Consider the following 14,248-nt stretch of genomic DNA (forward strand, 5'->3'; position numbering starts at 1 on the left):
ACATCTTCTTCCTTTTCCTTTACATCTTCACTTTTATTGTGAATCCAGGAATGTTTACTACTGTGAGATTGGTAACCAATTAATCACAAAAAATTCTAGCATTTTAGTATCATTTGAAATCATTATCAAGAGTCCAAAATATGTACTTTGCAGAAAAACAGGTAAATAGAAATATTTTAACACATTTTAAGCAATGAAACCACAATTAATTCAGGAAAAGAAAAAACTGGGGAAAGTTTCAGCTAATATAGGGAAAATAATGGTCATTCTTAATTATGTAACATTTTAAGGGATACTGTTTTCTTATTTTCATACTTTGGTAGCTCTTTAGGACCCATTTAATAAGGGGATAACTATCACTGGCATACCAAATGTCACACTGTTACGCATTATTGTATTTTTAAATGTCTCCCTAGGAATACCGCTTATATCCTTAATTGCCACTATCAAACACAAATTTTTTACTTAAAGAAAACCCCAAGTCTTTATTAGCAAAAATTAGCAACTAAAATTATTAAAAATTATTACAGACTTAGTTGAATTTTAATAAAAATTTATCTTCAAAAAATAAGGTCAATTTGTCCTCTCCCCCCCGCCCCGCAAAGAGGCTTACTGAGGGTGATTCAACCAAGGGAATATTCCAGAAACCTGAATCCTGAGGATTGAGGCAGAACTCATTGGAGGGCTGAGAGGAGCTGATGGCACACAGGAACAAGGACGTAACTTCTGAAGGCAGAGGGGACTACCTGGGTCTGGTCTGAAACTGCATAGAAGAGCTGAGTTAAAAACTAGGTGGTTGCCGAGACTGTGGAGCTAAGATTGGATGGTATAAGAGCCTGGCTGGTTTCTAGAGGCAAGAGAAGCTCTAGAATGGGGATTGTAGGTGGGTATCAGCCAAGGTCTTCCCGAGGACAGTGACCATGATGATAGAAGAGGCCATAAAAAGCAGGCAGAGATAGAAAAGCACAGTGTCCATTGTGTGGCTGAACTGCACCCAAAGGTCCACCAAGTGCTGCTTCTGAGCCTTGTGTTCCTACTGGCCCTTGTTGATACAGGGCATCCATTTAACTCTGCCTCCTTGTTACCAGGCACCCTCCCCATCAAATCCACTGGCTCCTTATGCCAGGCAGTGGGTAAGAGTGAGACCCAGGTCCTTACTTCCCTTCTGGGTTGCAGGAGGGCAGCATTTCTTTGGTCTGGTACAATGTAAAAACAAGGTGGTGGCTAGGTGATGGGTACAACAGGGAGGTGATGAAAATGGTCCCCAGTAGGCTGACCTGCTTCGGCAGAGACAAACACAGGGCAAAGGAGACACTGATGTGGCGGGGTGCCAGTGGCCAGGAATAAGTCATTGATCATGAGCAGAAAGACGGTGTAATGCAGCACAAGCTGTCTTGAATGGGGCATGATTGTCACTTTCTGCTGGCAGAAAGAAGCTGAAGGCATTGATGACAACCAGAAAGCCACTGAATCCCAGAAGGCTCATCACATTCAGGCTGGGCTACCAGCTAAGATGAAAGAGCTGAAGGTGAGAATGCAGTTCTGTCATCAAAGGGGAAACAGAAGATGTCCAGATCACTGCTGACCACTCACACTGGCTTATCTTATCTGATGCAACCTTCACAGGTGACATAAGCCATGTGACTTGTAGGTGCCTGATCCACATCCATGAACTCCTCGCTGAAGATAGCTGGAAGCCACAGGTTCTTAGTAGTCATGCTGATTTCCTGATGCCCCCATAGTCCTCTGGATTCCACCTGACGAGTGGATCATCCCAGATCATAAGTTAGCTACAGGAATGATGTCATCAGTTGAAGCTGAGCATCACCATTTCCAGGCTGGTAGACAGGGTGATGGAAATGCCGACATGAGTGGGGATACTGTAGTTGATGTCTGGTTGGAAACTTTTCCGTTAAACACTGCTTAGAAGTCAGGTCAAAGCCTGAGTGAAACTGTCCCCTCTTCCTTGAAGCAGCCAGTGGAAAATGAGGCAGAGGAGGACTCCTTCTCCATGCAGCCAACGTCTTTCCATCTTCCTCTCACTCTTCTCTGGAGACTTAGTGATAATGGTGATCCTGCAGACCCACAGGCCACACCTTGAGCCCTAGCTCAAACTGCCCTTCTAAGTAAAACTTATAAACTGATTTTTCACAACCAACTACCAATTAAAAAGCTCAATATCAACTCACATTCATTTATTTATTCAGCCGATACTTAACAGAGAGTTTATGAAGTGGCAAGTACATAAGAAAAGAGTTTTCATTTAGTAGCACAAGTATTTAAATTACATATTCATATATACTGCCTGGGATATTTTATTGCTCATTTTGGGCAGATGAAGTCTTTAACCAGTCTGGTGAATATTCTAAGTAGCTTTCCTTACTGTAAATGCTATCAGCTTGGACTTTAACTGTACTAAACTTTTTAAAATTCTTTTAAACTTCAAAAAAAAGGAATATTAATCTCTCAAGTAAACATCTAGACACTATGTCCTCTTAAGAGCCCCCCTGTTAAAGTAAGGAAAAGGAAATAGCTAAATGAGCCTAAGGCTGGTCCTAAGTCCTCAGTTTTTGTTTTTGTTTTTCAATTAAATTAAATTTTAATTCCAGTAAATATAGAGTATTATATGAGTTTCAGGTGTACAATATAATAATTCAACAATTCCATACACACATCACCCAGTGCTCATCACAACAAAAGCACTCCTTAATCCCCATCACCTATTTCACCCATCCCCCCACAGACCTCCCCTGTGGTAACCACCAGTTTGTTCTCTATAGTTAAGAGTCTGCTTCTTGGTTTGTCTTTTTTTTTCTTTGCTCATTTGTTTTGTTTCTTAAATTCCACATATGTGTGAAATCATAGTCTATGTCTTTCTCTGAATGACTTATTTCACTTAGCATTATACTCTCTAGCTCCATTCATATCCGTGCAAATGGCAAGATTTCATTCTTTTTTATGGCTGAATAATATTCTGTGTGTGTGTGTGTGTGTGTGTGTGTGTGTGTGCATGTGCACACTACATCTTCACTATTCATTCATCTATCAATGGACCCAGCTACTTCCATGATTTGGCTATTGTAAATAATGCTGGTATAAATACAGGGGTGCATGTATCCCTCTGAATACTAAGTCCTCAGTTTTTAAATTCTTCACTAGCCTCATCAGCAAAAATACTGAACTAGGTACACTCACAAGTTTTACAGAGGGAAGAGAAATCTTGTTTTATAAGTTTTTCGGGTTTGGTTTGCACACTGTTACTGACCTAAAGCAGAATGCTTTCCATAAATGTGGTAAACAAACACCAAACTCCATGTCATCAAAAAAACCAAGTCTTCCCAAATAAGAGAATGTTAACTTACTTCATCCATCTAAAATGATGCAATCCTTGGAATTTATGTTTGTTAAAACAGCAAAGGAAGCAGTGTAAAGCTCAAATGTGACTAGTGGGATCAGGCTGTTGTGCTCAGGAAAAATTTTGAGTTTTTCAACCAGGGTCAAACACAAAGGTGAGATTCAGAACACTGTAAATTTATCTGGAAAAAAACTTGAGTGGAAAGTGTACGTCTTAAACTTCATTGGTATTTCTCTTTTTTTTATAAGGTCATTCAGTGAGGATCAAAGCTCACGTGAGAACAACTCACAAAAGAAAGGGCAAGGAAAAATCTTCAAAATCCCTTTTGTATAAATTGGTATATCTGACTCAAGGCAATAATGCACTGACCGAAATCAGAACATCTAAAGATGATGGAAAACTTCCATTTTTTTCAAGCTAAAATGATTCGGGGAATCTTCCAAAACAAGTTTTACTTCCAGCCTGCATCCCGTGCATTTTGTTAAAAAGTGGAAGACTATAAAATATTCTGTTCTGTGTTTATTGCCAAATTTATTTATTATGTTCACCAAAAAAAAGTAATTTATAGTAAGCCAAGATGAAACAAACATTTCTTGAGCACCTGGTATACATCAGCACTTCATAAACACACATATACATGACCTCCACTTCCTCCATACAACCTTATATACACACATGATCCCGTCTGACACTTGAAAAGCAAGTTTGAAGAGACTGAAGAAGTTGCTTAGGATGACACAGCTGAGTCAGGAGTGGCCTTCAGTCCTGGCTCAGCAAGTAACTAGCTATATGTTCTTACGAGTATGAATCACCTCTCTGACACTCCATTCCCTCATATGCAAAATAAAAAGACTCAATTGAACATTTTAGTTACATTAAAAGGTGCTTTTGATCTTTTAGAGACTGATGAGGGATGGACAGACGTCTGACTTTCCCTCCACCTCTACCCGGTCTTCCTTGCCTTTATCCAGTTTCACTGTTCCTCACCCATTCCATAAGAAGGTAGGGAATGGACCTGCTCTCCTCCTGCCTGAAAAAAGAGTACTTAAAAGTTTTGTTTTAGATACTTGATAACACATCTGATTTTTAAAGGAGAAAAATCTTGAACAGAGAAGTGAAAAGTACTTCCTAAAATCAGAGTATTAGAGACTTTCCCTTTATGCTATATTTTTTCATAATTACAGTGAATAAATGAGAACTGACTTCATAAAATTCCCTCAAACCCCTGATATCTTTGTTAAAAAAAAAACTAAATTATTACTGCGGTCTCAAGTTTGGTAAAGAAGCATCACAATAGCCAGTAAGAAACTGTGTATCTAGACAAATTTAAAAGTCGTTCTTAACAAATTAGCTTTTTTTAAACTGAAGTACAGTTGACACACAATGTTACATTAGTTTCAGGTATGTGACACAGTGATTCCACAAATACAGTGATTCCATAAGTCTGTACCTTTATGCTGTGCTCAGCACAAGCGTAGCTACCATCTGTCACCATACAACCCTATTACAATAATACCACTTTACAAATTAGCTTTTAAAGGACTAGAAGGGCAAAGAGAATAAGTAATTTTTTCTGTATCTTGTTTATAATCCACAGAGGTACAAAACTCATAGCAATTAATTAGAAAATAAAATTCTAGTTTGGTAAACTAATAATGTGTGCCTTCCTTGAAACTGACAAGCTGAACTGAATTGAGAATTTTTCATCTGCCCGAATCATGAAACTCTCTTATCTAGTTCATTATTGAAAAGTCAGAAAAAGTCATCACTTCCAATATATTTGTCAAAGGAATTTAAACATTAAATAGACAAAATGGGTTAAATAGGAACAAACGGCTGAGATATTTTTACTGTCTTACCTAAAATTCCTTGCAGGGAAGAACTCAAGAGAAAAACAGGGAAAACTCATCACATATTTAACAGAGGAAGATGATGATATTAACATTTGAATGCCTACTATGTGACAGGACAAGGAGGTTTTACATAGATTGTTTTGTTTAATCATGGTCTTTTTTTAAATCCAGTATGGTTAATATACAATGTTATATTAGTTTCAAGTATACAATAATCACAGTCTAATTTAGTCCTAAAAAAGGGAAGCATCACCATCCCATTCAACAGGTGAAGACAGAGGCTTAAACACTAGATAATTTGTGGGGCACCTGGGTGGGGCACCAGTTGGTTGAGCGGCTGACTCTTGGTTTCAGCTCAGGTCGTGATCTTGGGATCAGGGGATCGAGACCGTGTTAGGGCACCACGCTTAGCGGGAGCCTGCTTGAGATTCTCTCTCTCCCCCTCCCCCTCTGCCCCTACCCCAGCTCATGAACTCTCTCTACAATAAATAAATAAACCTTTAAAAAAAAATTGGTAATTTGCCTAAGGTCACATAGCTAATTAATGCTGATATACTTAGAGCTCATATATATTTGAATATATACTTAAATGAAAAGTCTAAGATCTTTATACAACCTCCTCTGACCTATTCTGGGTTTGGTCAGGGATTCAAAAACTAAAAAGTCACATTCAGCAACCTATTAAAATTCTAGTTTTGGCAGAAAAGAAAAAAACACATGATTATGATACAATAGCTACACCAGAAGTATGAGAAGATAGCATGTGTAAGTTGCACTTCTAGAAGCAGGGTAAACTGGATATTCAGATAAAGCCACTTAAGTAGAAAACATCTTAAAATGCTGAGTAAAATATAAAATGTATTTTTCAAAGTAAGAAAATTCCTTAGATCAGAAATGAGAGGAAGTGAAGGCTGGAGTCAGCATTTGCCACAGAAATGTCTACTGCCTGGTGGCCTATAGCCTGAATTTTAACAAACCATGTTCAGTGAACAGAAAATAAAGTTCACAACAGAAACACACAAAGCCCTAAGGCTGAAATAAAAATTCCCCATTAGTGATCAACACTGTCTGGCTTTGCCCTGTGGAATGAGGAAAAAGGAAAGTCTCCTGAGAATTCCTAAACATAAGTCTGTATTTATGTACTCTTGGTGACAGAACTAAAAAGTTTAAAACAATTTGAAAGTAGTTTTCAAACAAGTTTCATGGATAAAATTCCAATGAACATGAGCTTATAATCAAAAACCACTACAGGGGAAAAGCCATGAGTAGTGTGTCAGTAGAAACAAGAAGTGGCAGAAAAAGACCACCAAAACAATGCAGATATTACAATATGATATAGAACATTTATGCTTAAAGATATAGAAGAGTTTATCACAACCATGTAGAAGGAACAAGATATTATCAAAATTCGACATGCAGATTCTAAAAACAGTTATGAGAGAGACAGGAACACTGAGAAAGGCCCTTTCCTGAAGCTCAGGCATACAAGCCCGGACTAAAAACTGAGGCTGCAGGAGAAGGGAGGGTACCAATCCACCTTCCACCCTCCCCCCTTCCCAAGAACCTTGCCCCAGGTAACAAGCAGTAGTGGCCCACTGCTGGGGAAGAGGCAAGAACCTAGAGAGAGCCCTGGGCCCGAGGTGTGCAGTGTGGAATAAATATCTGGCATAGATTAGGAATACTACAAAAACTCTCCTGCACTCCAGACCTCCTACTAAGCTCAAGGTAACGATAGTTCAACACTGGAGAAGTTTGAAGTTTGTGCTAGACTCACTGTAACTATAGCAACAACAAAATTCAAATCTAGCTCAACTACTGACAATATTGACACAATTGCCTATGTTAACAGCCTGAAGGAGATAGGTGACCATTTATGGGTATTAATATTATTCACCTTAGTCTCCACTGTTCTTTAGCATACAATACCTTATATTCAGTTAAAAAATTACTAAACACAAAAAGGAAAAATTATGCCAGTGTTAACAGATAATATGGTCAACAGGGCCAGACTCAAACATGGTCCAGATACTGTAAATATTACACGGGACATTTAAAATAGTTATAAATATGATAAGGATCTAATTGAAAAAAATGGTCAATGTGTGCTTTTGGAGGGGAGGGGTATTTACCTGAGAGATGAAACTATGTAAAGAAGTCAAATAAAAATGCCTTAAATGTAGAACAAAGTCATACACTCGGAAGAAATATTTACGAATCATATATCCAATAAAGGACCTGTATCCAAATTCTTACTACTCAATAAACAACCCAAAATGTTTAGCAAAATTTTGAATACTTAACAAAAGACACCATATGAATGGCCAAAAGGCACATAAAGTGCTTAACATCAGTCTTCAAAAATATGTACATAAATCCACAAGGAAAAACTGCTACATATTCACTAGACTGGCTAACCTTGAAAAGACAGAAATTACCAAGTGCTGGAATGGCTGTAAACAATCGCAATTCTCACACATCACCAGTGGGAATCCAAAATTATAGAGCCACTTTCCAATAAAGTGAAACACTTCCTATAGGAGCGAGCCATTCCATTCCACAGCCTTTACTCAAGAGAAATGAAAATATTTGTCCACAGACCGATATGTGGATTTTATATGTGGATTTTACAGCACATTCATTTATAACAGCCATAAACTGTAACAATTCAAATGCCCATCCACTGGTGAATGAACAACAAGAAATACTAGTCTATCTACACAATAGACCACGACTCAGAACCAAAGCAATAAACTACTGATACACTCAAGAACCTAGATGATCTCAAAAGATTTAGTCTAAGTTAAAAAAGACACAAAAGACTAAACGCTGTGTGATTCTACTCATATGACAGTCTGAAAACCTGCAGGGAGAGAAACATATCAATGGTTGTCAGGTACTGGAAGTTGAGGGGAAGGAAACTGCTCTTTTAATAAAAACTTAGCAATTTGAGTTGTCAAAACCAATACAAATGACACTATCGTTCACTTATGTATTCAACAAATATTTACGGAGTGCTTAACAATGTAGCAGGCACTATTATAGACAATGTACAAAAACAAGTTTCTTTTAGTTGCACAAGTATGAATTTTCAGAAAAGTGACGGGAACAAATGCAGCAAAAACTCATTTAATGCAAGTTTTCTACATGCTGACTGAATGTTGTCAGAACACAATACTTTTTCCATCTTCTTACCAGACTGTTACACAATATCCTATATTTTCTCACGATAGTTTATTACATTTTAGGGTGAACCATATGAATCTGCAATGGAATCAACAAAATAGTTCTTTCCTGTGTTCCCACAGACAAGAACTCAGAAGCAAGCTGTGAAAGTAATCAGGGGTAATGTCACACCTTTTCATTGTAATGCAAAATAATGGCTGAGTTTCTAGTCAAAATACCTGGTATTTTGGGTGTGTGTGTGTGTGTGTGTTCTGTTTTGTTTTGTTTTTTACTATTTAAGAACTTTCCCAACATCCGGACTGAAATATGTTATTCATCTTGTAAATAGAGATGATTGCTATGGAGACTTAACTGACGTCTGGATTCAAATTTCTAACGTAAGAACTAAAGGACAACAAAATTATTCCCATTTTTAGTTAAAAGTTTTTTATTTAACTGCCTTATCATTAGTGGAAAACGTGAAAATCCTCTTAAAAGGTTTAGTTCCTTCAGGCATTTTAAAATCGAATATTCCTATGAAAAATAAATATACTTTCCAGAATCAAAAATCAAAATGAAATATCCTTTTGTTCAAGAATCAACTTTATATAGTATAATTCATGCAGATAATTTTAGAAAAAATATCTTTTTTGTATTTTAACACTATCTTAATTTTTTTTATAAGCCATTGGGACATTTATATCTTTCTGGTAGGATATTTCCATGGCCTTCAGAAGGGCTAATAATTAATTCCATAGTCACTAAACTTTTCTTCAGATATACTATATGACAGCTGTCACTCAACATCAATATACACATGAGATGATGGAGCTACAGGACCATATGTGACTTGCAAAGGACCTCATTATAACCATGAACAGAAATTCAGAATGTTAGAGATGCAACTTTTTATCCTTCGTTCATAAACAACTGTTTAGAATTCCAAAATATGAAAGTTCTCAAAGTATATTTCTCTATTTTTTTCCAAATTCCATTCTAATTTTTATGTTTTTGCTTTCTTGAGTTCATCTTCCAAAATTCTAACAAATCAAAGTTATGAAATTTAATCTTTGGCTAAGTGAATAATACTACAAAGTCTCATATTTAAAAATCCAAATTATATCAGATTTTAAATCTGTATAAATTCAAGAACACTTAATCTAATTTTTTAAGCAAGTGAAATTTTACTTAAAGTACTCAGTAACCCTCCAACTGACTTCAGATATTTTCCACTCTGTAAGAGATTATCTAAGGTAAACTTCTGCCATATAACCTTTGCATAATGAGTTTGTGCCAACGAATGAGCAAAACCTGCACATGACATACACAGGTAATTCTACACCTTATTTTAATCGCTTAAACCTAAACATTGTTGATAATAGCAACCAACTTAACAATCGTCAGAGAATGAAAAACAGATGAAAACTCTTAGATCATCATGAATCACACAGCAATGGAATTCAGCTTTAGACCACTCTTAGGATTCTTCTAACTATAATGGGGTTTGGGCTTTGGTATTTATAATCTAGGCCAGTGGCTCCAGACCATTCCTCCTTTCAGATTTCCTGAAGGGGGTGTGGTTGGGGTAGGGGGTGCCTGAGCTCTTTTAAGATGCCATTTCTAAACTCCAGGGAGAAGGAACAGGGAACCTCTTGATATCAATGCTTCTGAATTTAGTGAAGAAGCAGAGAGAAGCATGAGAGATTTCAGAAGCGAAAGAAAAATCCAAGTTCAACATGTGAACCATTTTAATATCATGAATTTGAAGAAAAGAATCTCCTCCTTAAAAAACCTGACAGAACCAGGTTGCTACCAATATGCCAGATCACGTCATTTAAATTTTTTTTAATTTTATTTATTTATGTGAGAAAGAGGCACAGGTGAGCATGAGCCAGTTGGGGGAGGGGCAGAGGGAGAGACTCTTCAAGCAGACTCCCCGCTGAGTATTTGGCCTGATGTGGGACTTGATCTCAAGACCCATAAGATTATGGCCTGAGTTAAAACTAAGAGTCAGACGCTTAACTAACTGACCCACCCAGGCACCCCCCCAGATCATGTCATTTAGGAAACCCTGTCCTATTACCATTAAGGAAATTTAAAACACTAAAATAAAAATCCAGCTATCAATACCCCACTACAGTCTCAGGACTAAAAAATTTACCTCTATTCCATGTATGGGAAAAATGGACAAATCATAAAAAGAGAAGCTGATAATAAAGATACATTTTTCTTAAATCTCAAATTTTATGAGGAAAAACTATATGGTTTGAAATATTTAAAAAGACAAGGCATGTAACATGTTGCATTCAGTGATCTTCAACTTGGCATCACATTAAATCACCAGGGAGGACCTTTTCTCTTTCCCTTCCCTTCTCCTTCTTGGCATGCAGGGGCTAAAGATCAAGGAAGTGAGACCATGATGGGGGCGGGGTGCCACACAGAGGCATCTGAGGCAGCATGTCTGGCAGCTAAGGAAAGGGGTTGAGTGGGGGGAGCACAAAGTTGGCCAAGGAAGGATTCCTGAGTAACTGGAATACTGGTTACCTTTAAGCAGAATTTAATTGGGCACAAAAGTAATATACTGAAGAAAATGGGAGCTAGCTTTCTCAATTTCTGGAAAAGAGGTGAAGACCAGAAAAAGCACTGGAGGTACGGGGTTAGAATTTGAATGAACTGAATAAACATATTTTCCTAAAGTTATACAGACATGGGTATAGAAATAGTCACAGATATACATATGTGTATTATGTATACATACATACATTTCCTAGTTCTGTCTGCTGAGAGGGCTTACTAGCAATGACAGCACTGAGACCCAGATCGTGACTCTAGTTACCACCATCTACTCAAAAGAACGAAGGGCAGGGAAGTACAAGATAAACCTGGAACATCTTGTCCCAGAAAGTAGGGAAATGCTCAAAGAATAATAGGAATGTGTCAAAAGCAAACAAACAAAAACAGGAGTCAACTTGGAAGGACTCAAATTTGGTCCAATTTGAGTATCAAAATAATGAGATTATCAAATTACAATCCATTGAATAAAGGGGGAATTCATAAATCCATATTGATATAAGTAAATGAATAAATAAATTGATAAATAGGAAAGAAAGCTCTTATAGAATATCAACTAATAGATGTGAATGGAATAATGAAAATAATTACTATTCAGCAAATATTACAGCAGTCTTAAAAGAAGAAGAAGAAGAAGAAGAAGAAGAAGCAGCCACCGCCGCCGCCACCGCCATCAATGAACGCTAGGACTTGTAGGTGGAGATTTGATGAAGAACACAATACTGGCATAATACGGGAACATCTCACAAAATACTAAATACAAAGGGGATAAGGGTAATAACGGAGACAGTGTTTACCAACTTGAGCAGATGATCATATTTAATATTACCAGTGGTGAAACAGATTGACACACTATGTTTCCTGATGTGATACACTGAAAACAGCATGGCACCATTCCTGCCCAGAACACAGAGCCTGAGTCTGGTCATGAGAAAACACTGGATGGACCCAATCGAGGGTTGTACAGAATGAAAGGCGTTTCGCAGACATGAGAAACAGGGAAAAGACTGAGGAATGGGTTCTAGACTGAAGAAGACAGACGGACATGACAACTAAATTCAACACATATTCTTGTATATGGTTCTGGACTAGGAAGGGGAAAAAGAGACACTACTGGGGGCATTTGGTGAAATCAGAATGGGATATGTGGATTACATCATGGTTTTGTGTAATGCTGATTTCCTGACAATAACAATTTTCCACACCTTCCCATCCTCTCTGACTGCTGTCTCTGGTAACAGTACCAACTTCATTTAGGGGTGATGGAGCATCATGTGAGAAAAAAGACTACACAGATTAACAGAAAAGGGAGAAAGTTCAGTAAAATATTAATAATTGGGAATCTGGGTCATAGGAGTGTGAGAACGTCTTTGCAACATTTTGGGAAGTCCAAAAGTATTTTAAAATAGAAACTTATTGATAAATAATCATTGGGGAGAGTTTGCTAGAAATCCCAACACCTGGACTACATCAATTAAATCTCTGTGGGGTGGAAATAAGAGGTCAGTGTTTAATGCACCTAGGAGAATCCATCAAATTTGCACTCCACAATACACAGTAGTTGCTCGATAAACTACCACTAAAACTATTTAACATAACTTCACATGTCTCTTTGCAGAATATAACTCTTCATATTGAAACATTTTTAAGAAGGCAATCTTGAATAACTGTGACCTGTCTTAAGTTGCAAAGATCAACCACAAGTGATGAGGTGATGATACTGTTACCAGAGACAGCACTAAAGAGATTGTAAGTAAAATACTAATAATGATGCAAGTCTTTAATCTCTCAAATGCCTATTAGTACCACAAAACAATTACTGAATCTGACCTCAAACAAGGATATAAATTATTACAAACATTTGCCCACAGAATCCTCAGAAATTATAAATAATATTTCAATTTAAATAGGAAACAAAATGAGCAAATATAATTGACTTGTGCCAAATGGGTTTTTAAGTGGCTCTTTAAAACTTAAATTTTAGTTTGTTTTCACTAAAAAATAAAATTCTATAAAACAAGCTGGACCTTATTAAAACTGTCTCTATGTTCAGAGAATATTCTCTTTGTTCAAGATTTTATACCTCTTCTAGTTTTTTTTTTTTTCTCCTTTTGCAAGTGGCTGAAAATTCATTTCTGCAACAATAAACAGTTGTAAACAGTTAAAAGGTTCCCCAGTGGGGGACCAGTTGAATAACTTAAACTGCATCCATACAAAGTAATAACATGTAATATGCAGCAGGAAGAAAAAACAAGGGTAATGTTTGTATTCAATTGGAATAGATTCCCCGCTATATTGGTAAAGTTAACAACAAAGCAAGTTGCAAACCTAGAATGTGGGGAAGGGAAGAGAGACTGAAGATTTATACATTTTGAATTCAGAATCTTGTAAACATAGTAACTAAGCAAAAATTTAAATTAACATACACACAACAATTTCACAGCTCTTCCTCAACTTACAATGGCGTTACAACCCAACAAACCTGTTGTGAGTTGAAAATATCCTAAGTTGAAAATGCCTTTGATACACATAACCTACCAAAACCATAGCTCAACCTCAGCCTACCTTGAACGTGCTTGGAACACATACATTAGCCTGCAGTTGGCCAAAATCATCTAACACAAAGCCTATTTCATAATAAAATATTGAACATCTCATGTAATTCATCGAATACTGTACTGAAAGTGAAATAGAATGGTTGCATGGGGACAGAATGGTTGCAAGTGTATCAGTTGTTTACCCTCGTGACTGCGTGGCTGTCTGGGAGCTGCAGTTCCCTGTACTGCCCAGAATCACAAGCGAGTACTGTGCCACACATCACCAGCCCAGGGAAAAGATCCAAATTCAGAATCTGAAGTACGGTTTCTACTGAATGAGTATCACTTTTGCACCACTGTAAAGGCAAAAACTCATAGGTCAAACCATTGTAAGTCAGGGACCGTCTGAACACGAGAAACCTTATTACGCTAAGGTAACTTCAGCGGCTCCAAACTACTCCCACTCTTCTCCAAAATCACTGTGTATACTAAGTAGGTGCCCTTACATCACAGGAATGGTCACTCATTCAATGACACTGAGTCCTACCGTGACACAAAAACTACCACCTACAAAAAATGCAAAAGAGCAATCCCTACCTTTATCTGGATACAGCACCTCTATGATAATACACTGCAGGGCTGCATGGAAATGAGAACTCCAAGGAGGGACAGATAGCGCATGACACAGAGCACATGAAGGATCGCTTCTAGCTCCCAGGGATTAGGGGTGATTTTCTGAAAAAGATGGCATTTAAGTTGGCCCTTCAAAA

General features: G+C 37.3%; 1 protein-coding gene and 1 pseudogene across 6 annotated transcripts in view; both read right to left on the bottom strand.

Annotated features, from left to right (window-relative positions):
* Positions 1 to 14,248, bottom strand: part of BICC1 (BicC family RNA binding protein 1) — a 275,327-nt gene that overhangs the window by 128,480 nt on the left and 132,599 nt on the right. The gene's annotated exons all lie outside the window — the stretch shown is intronic.
* Positions 250 to 11,424, bottom strand: LOC130543062 (5-hydroxytryptamine receptor 3E-like; annotated as a pseudogene).

Source organism: Ursus arctos, unplaced genomic scaffold, assembly GCF_023065955.2.
Source record: "Ursus arctos isolate Adak ecotype North America unplaced genomic scaffold, UrsArc2.0 scaffold_7, whole genome shotgun sequence".
Classification (NCBI taxonomy): domain Eukaryota; kingdom Metazoa; phylum Chordata; class Mammalia; order Carnivora; family Ursidae; genus Ursus; species Ursus arctos.